Raw genomic sequence first — 6896 nt, 5'->3', positions numbered from 1 at the left:
AAATTCCATTAACTAAATTAGTTTCTTCTGAGTACCATCATGTGCACAGCCCGAGGAATGTCACCAAGTGTGACTCCTGGCTGAGAGGCCTTTATATGCCACCTTCAGTGCTTTAGCTTAGCTCCACTCACAGGGTAAGGTGACGTCAGGACACAAGTGGCCTGCAAGATATGTCCTTTTCCTTTGGTTCAGACTACTTGTGAAGAAACTGTATAATTTTCTATCTATTTACAATCTGTGTAGAAAGCAGCTATGAAAGCGAAGTATGTAACAAATGTATATAAAATGCTTCCCCACATTTCAGTAGATTGCACAAATTCACAGTCTGAGCCAATTAAGACATCTGATGTAAGAGGTAACAAGAGCCTGAAGTAAACAGTTTAAAGCAACCAGGCACTTGTAAAACACGTATTTATACTTCATCTCTGTAAAAAAGTTGTTATATACAAAATGTGTAAGTGTGGTGTGCACTGATTCTTAAGTAAAAAGAAGCCCAAAATTGTAATTCAGCCCTTTTAAGAAGTCTCCACATCTATAGAAGCAAAGCGGCATCCTGGATCAGCTGAGGCTCTCACTAGCAGGGGAGTCCATGCTGTCCCCAGGATGCTGGCCATCCGCTGGGAGCCCTGGGTAAGCACTCTCAGGGATGCACAGGGTGTAGAAGAGGATGTAAGCCTGGGCCTTACACACCTTGGTTGTGGTGCACATGCTCAGCTTGGAATTGTTGCAATGTACCCAGAACTCTCCTTTCAAATTATAGCAGTAGGCTGTGTAGTGTCCCAAGTTGAACTCTTTCCCATGGTGCATCACCACGGCTGACAAGTAGTACAGGAACCATTCGGTTCTGCGTGACCTCAGGTTCTCCCGGGAGCAATAGGGCTCCATGTTTAAGATCTCCTCAAAGCTAAATTGAGCACTGATCTTCTCTTGGTTATTGCATCCTGACCACCTGAATCACTTGAGGTGAAGCCTGAGGACCTATGGCAGGCAGCAGATGAGAAGCTGCTTCCCAGCCTCTGTGAGTATGACTGGCTTGAAGAACCTCCTACGCTTTGAGTTACAGTGGTCACAGGTATAGATTTTTCCTTCTAAAGCTTCAGTTCCTGTGAATTTGGCCAACACTTCAATAACTGAACATGCCTGTGAGGTAGCTTCTTTCCCAGGGCACTGGTATCTTTCTTGAAATTCCAATGGCAAGTTCCAGAAAGGTTCTGTGGTACTTGATTTGTTGTCACATGCCAGACATGCAACCTGACTAAGGAGTTACCAATGAAAAATATTATTTATGACATTCAGAACTTGCTTGATGTTTCCTTTGGGAACTAGGGAGAAGTGCTGTCACCTTACCTGTTGTTTCTAGTTCATTGTGCATTTTATCCAAAAGTTCACAAAGAAATTCCTGTGCATCTTGTTGGGCATAACAATGAAAAGCAGGAATTACGCACCATACGGAGTGGAGCATGGCAAAGGATGAGAATTGGGCCCCCTCTCCAGACCACATGACCTGGAAAAAGTATGCAACTGGTGACAAAGAGATAACTACTGTGAACTTGGCTCCTGCAATGGGTTATAACTGTGGGAAATTACTAGGAGGAACCTTGTGTCCTCACTGAAATAGCTTCCTGTTATCTACTCTGAAAATCAATGTGGCTCTTGTTATTTTTCTATTGGGCAAAGCTCACAGGGACCTCTAGGTCTTGAAGCAGTGCTTTCTGGCTCAAGTTCAGATCCTTCAGCCTGCTAGTGTTGTACAGAGTTGATGTGTTTTCACACTAACTGTGTCTTGTAACAGTCCCCATATGGGGCAAGTTCTGCTTATTGCTACAATCTGTGAAGACCTCTTAGTCATAAACAGCTTGCATCCATATCAACAAGGCTTGCTATAAAAGACTGAGCTTGACTTTTTTTGGGACTGGTTAGCACCTCCCAGCATGGAATGCAGCTGGCCAGCCACCGAACCAGCTAATAAAAAATCAACAAATTCTAATCTGCTCTGATTTCAGTTTCTATTCAATTTGAATCCGGTATAGCTCTGTGGGTTGGTTAAGTTCCATATTTCTACTTTTTGATGCTCACCACTTAGTCTTGATACACTTGAGTGTCTGGAGCAAAGAAAGCCTGGCTCCTTTTCTTGGCACTCATGCATTTGATAGACCATGGTATCTGCACAGAAGGATGGCCGTATGATCTTATCACCAGCATTCACTGCCAGCCAGAGGTTCAGATCAAACTTTAAAAAACACTGTCAAAAAATAGGTAAATGACTCAATACTTGAAGAACAGAATTCATATAGCAAGTATTTCCAAATTTCTCAGTCCTGTTACACCAGGAATTACCACCGGCCTTCATTTAGCTGAAGTGTCACTAGTTTTGTTCAAACTTCCATCACCAGGGGTAGACATGATCTCCTTCGCTGGTGATGCTAGGGTTGGTGGTGGGGCCTGAACAGGACCCACTTTAGTTGTGGCAGAATGTGCTGCGTCCAGCAAATATAAACTTTTTCTAGGAGGTGTACTTTCCAGTTCTGCTTTCACTTGATATTCTAACAGCTCTTGTCTTTTTTTTTTTTCCACTTTTCTTTTTGCTTTTAGTTTTTCCTGAAATTGCTGTTCTTGCCTTTTTCTTGCAATGCGTGATTCTTCAAACCAAGGCCAGAAGATTTTCCCCATAAGCATCCTTCCCTGTGCCAGACAGCAACACACATTTGATTTCCATTCTGAAGCAGAGACTGGACATAGTCACCTGAGAAGGAAGGACCCTCACTTGTTCCTACAGGTTGTGAAACCCTTCTGCTATGAGAGATACAGTAATTCTGACTTCTGCTTGTACTTAATGTACTTCACAGTAACCTCACATCTCCAGATGCATTTTCTTTCAGGACATGGTCATCTCAGAGATAACAGAACACACTCACCTCGTTCACTTCCAGTGCAGCGGGATGACTGCTTTCGTGAAAGTGCTTGAGTAAGTGCTCCTCAATGCAGCGTCCGCAGGCGTCGTAGGGGCAGCTGAGGCAGGCCCAGATGGACTCAGTCGCACTGTAGTACACAAAATGCCACTTCTGAGGGCTGAGGGTGGAATGGTCCTGAGCAGGCTGCAGCTGCTCAGTGTGCTTGCACGTGTCCATCGTCAGCATTCACTCAGTCCAGGTGGGAAACACACGGTCCAAACACGCCTCTGCTCAGCGCACCTGAGGCGTCGGCCTGAGCCTCAGGGACAATCGTAGCGCGAATTGCTGCAAAACGGGCCGGGATCGCTGCGACAGTGACCTGTCAGGGACCCATTATAATTTTATTATGTAAATGATAACAAAAGCTTTGCAAGAGTACAGGACAAACACTGATCACTGAATTTTAGGAAAAAAATATTCTTTTAATTTGAGCACAGATACATTTCTCAGTTATAGGCAGTAATGGAACGTTCAAGAAGACAGTTTAGAAGAATCAAAATCATCTCTGTAGTTCTTATATTAGACACAACTGTGACAACCATGCTAGAAGCAGAAGATAGGGTCCAATTTTACTTGGATCTATCAACGGGATTTACTTAGAGATTGAATTTTCTGTAATTATAAATAAATATCCTGTGGAGGTGGCCATTCTCCTTTGCTCAATCTCATAATAATAACCTCCAAATGTCATCTTCATCTAATCTACTCTTTTCTGAGTCATGTCATCCCATTTATCTGTATTTTGAAACTTCTTTTCCTGAATATTGGAAAACTCAAAAGAACACAACTTAATTTTACGCCTCTGTAGTCTTCCTTTTATTTCTGTTCCCTTTTCCCCCCTTTTTCCCCCAACTTCTTCCATAAAATAAGTTATTGGTCATTCTGTTTGTTCAGTCTCTCTTTAACACAGAAAGGAGAGATTTTTAGTCAAAATGATCTACTGTTAAAAAAAATAAAGGTGTTTCTTTCACTGGATTTAAAATTGGAAAACTAGAGTAATAGGTTAGACAGAAGGAATATCATACATAATATATGGCAATTTGGTATTCCACTGTGCCATCAAGCAAGAGAGAAAATAGAAGTATGCCTTCGTTGGTCATTAAAAGGTTTAGTAGGAAAAGAAGAGCCCTTTTCTTGTGGACACTTTAGTAATTTTTACTGGTATAGTAAAATCAGGTAACAAGATTATGGACAAATATAATATTGCCTCTGGCACCAGTTAGCATTTACAGTAGCCCAGGAGTGAAGGAACAAGAACTGGAGGGTAGATTTAGTTATGGAAATGTTGGCTGAGATGGCAGTGGAATTTTTTAGTTAAGGTTAATTAATTTGTAGCTATTTAAGACAATATAACAGAATTCACTACATCAAGAATTTAGGCCTTGTAATCACACATACCTTTATCTGAAAATAAACAGCTCTAAATATCACCCGATTTTTAGGCACTTGGAGATTCAATTTTCTCATCTCCAAAGAGAAAATAGCAGTGCTAGGCCCAAAAGATGATGCGAATTTGAAATAAGAAAATAAATTTCAAGTACTTAGGTGATAAATAAAATTCTGGTCAGGGATTTATATCATAAGTGGTTATTGATTTACGAAGGATCGTCCCATTATTAAAAGTCAGGAAAGTAAATTAAACAATTCAGAGATACTATAAGTTTAGATTCTTGGGAAATTAAGGTTAATCTTTGGGTTCAACATGAAAAAAAATTCAACTAATAAAATTTAAAAGGGAAAATTGGAGTTAAAAAGAAGAAAATAAGAAATAACCACAGAGTAGAGTATACATATGTATATAAAATGTCTGGTTCTACAAAACAGGAAGAAATGGAAGAAGAGAGCAAATCCAGTGAAAGGAATTAGAGACATCTGCTGGCGTTTGCCAGCAAAGCTTTGAATGGAAGGTCCCTTGCTGTGTCTTATAGAGAGAAGAGATAAAAGAGAATGAATAATGAGGAGAGTCTTTTTGTGAAAGAATCTGGGCATAAAAGGAAGGAACAAATGAAGGTGATGACTAGAAAGAGGGATGTGACTGAGAGATATTCTTTGTATCTGTTCTCAAGTGAGAGGGAAGAAAATGTTGAAAATACAAAAACAGTGAGATGACAGTACCTAGAATAAGGAGACTAAAGTCTCGGGGTGCAGTTAGTAAATTCAGGGCTGACAGAAATTAGAACTTCTATATTCACTTGTGATGCATTCCTAATTGTGGGAAAGTCAGTAAAACTCTACAAGATTTATTTTCTTGTATATGGCAAATCATATGCTGAAAGGTTTCAAGGAAGATTAATGTAGACCTGCTACTCTTAAATTAAGTAGATAATTTTCTAACAAATGAACAAATTAATTTGATGCACTATTAAAATATATAAATATGTAATAGTATTGTAATGTATCTTAGAGTATTTTAAATTTTTCTAAGGAAAAGTGATCAATGATTATAATAACTTGCTACAATTTTGAATTAACCATATAGATGTATTTTACAGCTTCATAAACTAATAAAATCTATTTGTTAATATCCATAGAGATTAAATTATGTAAATTATGAGGTTATCTGAACATAGATATGCTCAACTAAACTTTTAATAAAAGTTTTTTATTTTATAAAAGGAAACAAATTGTTTGATGAAAGTCAGTATTTTCTATAATAGAGATTTTGAGATCATGAATTTTATTAATGTCTATTCTCTCATAATTTTTAATTATAATAATTTTAAGATAATAAAATAAAAACTAATATTAAAAGTGAAAGTTTGATACATTTGTCAGTGTTTCTATATTTATGTGTACTTAAAGTCCATGGTAATAAATAGACATAAATATTCCCCCAGAATATGAGTAAATAAAATTACAAAATATACTTAGTTTTTTAAGCAAAATGAAGCATGTTTTCCAAAAAGATAAATGAGGAAAACAGTAAACAAATATTAATGTTAAAAGTAGCATTTTTCAGTCTAACTAAATAGCTGCTAACTACTATACAATTTCAATTCTGTCATCAAATCCTCTATGTGTCTTAATTTTCCCAAGGTATGAGCACCACCTGAGCCTAATTCTAATCCACAATGCTTTCAATTTTTGGAAGGCACTATAAACGTAAATATGAACTTCTTTAAATCAGATACTATAATTCAAATACAAGTTTTATTTGGCATATTAATGTATTGATTAGTCTTTAATTTACAGGAAAAATAAAGTAACAAAAACAAAACAACTCCTAGTTTATATGTAATTCTCAGTAACTCTTCAACTTTTCTCCATCATTTTTGTAATTTTTCCATGTGTCAAACCCAAACATTTCCTTTCTTTTCTTTCTTTCTTTCTTTCTTTCTTTCTTTCTTTCTTTCTTTTTTTTTTTTTTTTTTTTTTTTTTTAGAGAATGGTCTACAGGGTGTTCAAGGACTCACTACTAGATGGGACTCATACTATTCTGCCTGTTTACAGCCTCCCAAGAGCCGGATTACCAGGGTGTGCCACCACACCCAGTCTCAATTGCCCACCTCAGGGGCTGGCATGGCTGGTCCAGGGATCGAATCCTGGCCCAGTGCCTGTTTACCAGCACTTTAATCTGCTGAGCTATTTGGCCAATCCTCCAAAATTTATTTACATTTATGACATTATTTTGTATTGAATTTGTAAATAATAATAAATAAGAATGGTATTTTATTCAATGGAAACCATCGTTTCTCTTAAGAAATAACATTTCATAGCACAAATGCATGTGTTATTGTCAAAAATAAATCAGTTACTTTTATCAGTTACATTTGGCTTCTAAAACATAAAAAATCATTTAATATTAATTAATATTAATATTAATCTATATGGTATAAGTAACAAAGATTAGCATGGCCTCCTGGATACTCAAATGCTAAACACAAAGACAATAATTACATATTTATGTATTTTGATATCTGATGAAAAATAAAAGACACGTTCTAT

The 6896-nt window shown here is 37.3% G+C and overlaps 1 pseudogene; it reads right to left on the bottom strand.

The window, feature by feature from the left end:
* Positions 1-558: 558 nt before the first annotated feature.
* On the bottom strand, positions 559-3128 carry LOC101590211 (annotated as a pseudogene).
* Between the last annotated feature and the right edge of the window lie 3768 nt (positions 3129-6896).

The sequence above is a fragment of the Octodon degus genome, unplaced genomic scaffold, assembly GCF_000260255.1.
Source record: "Octodon degus isolate 3935 unplaced genomic scaffold, OctDeg1.0 scaffold00068, whole genome shotgun sequence".
In the NCBI taxonomy this organism is placed as follows: domain Eukaryota; kingdom Metazoa; phylum Chordata; class Mammalia; order Rodentia; family Octodontidae; genus Octodon; species Octodon degus.
The sequence above is the reverse complement of the archived record's forward strand: the minus strand, read 5'-3'. Positions and strand labels throughout refer to the sequence as shown.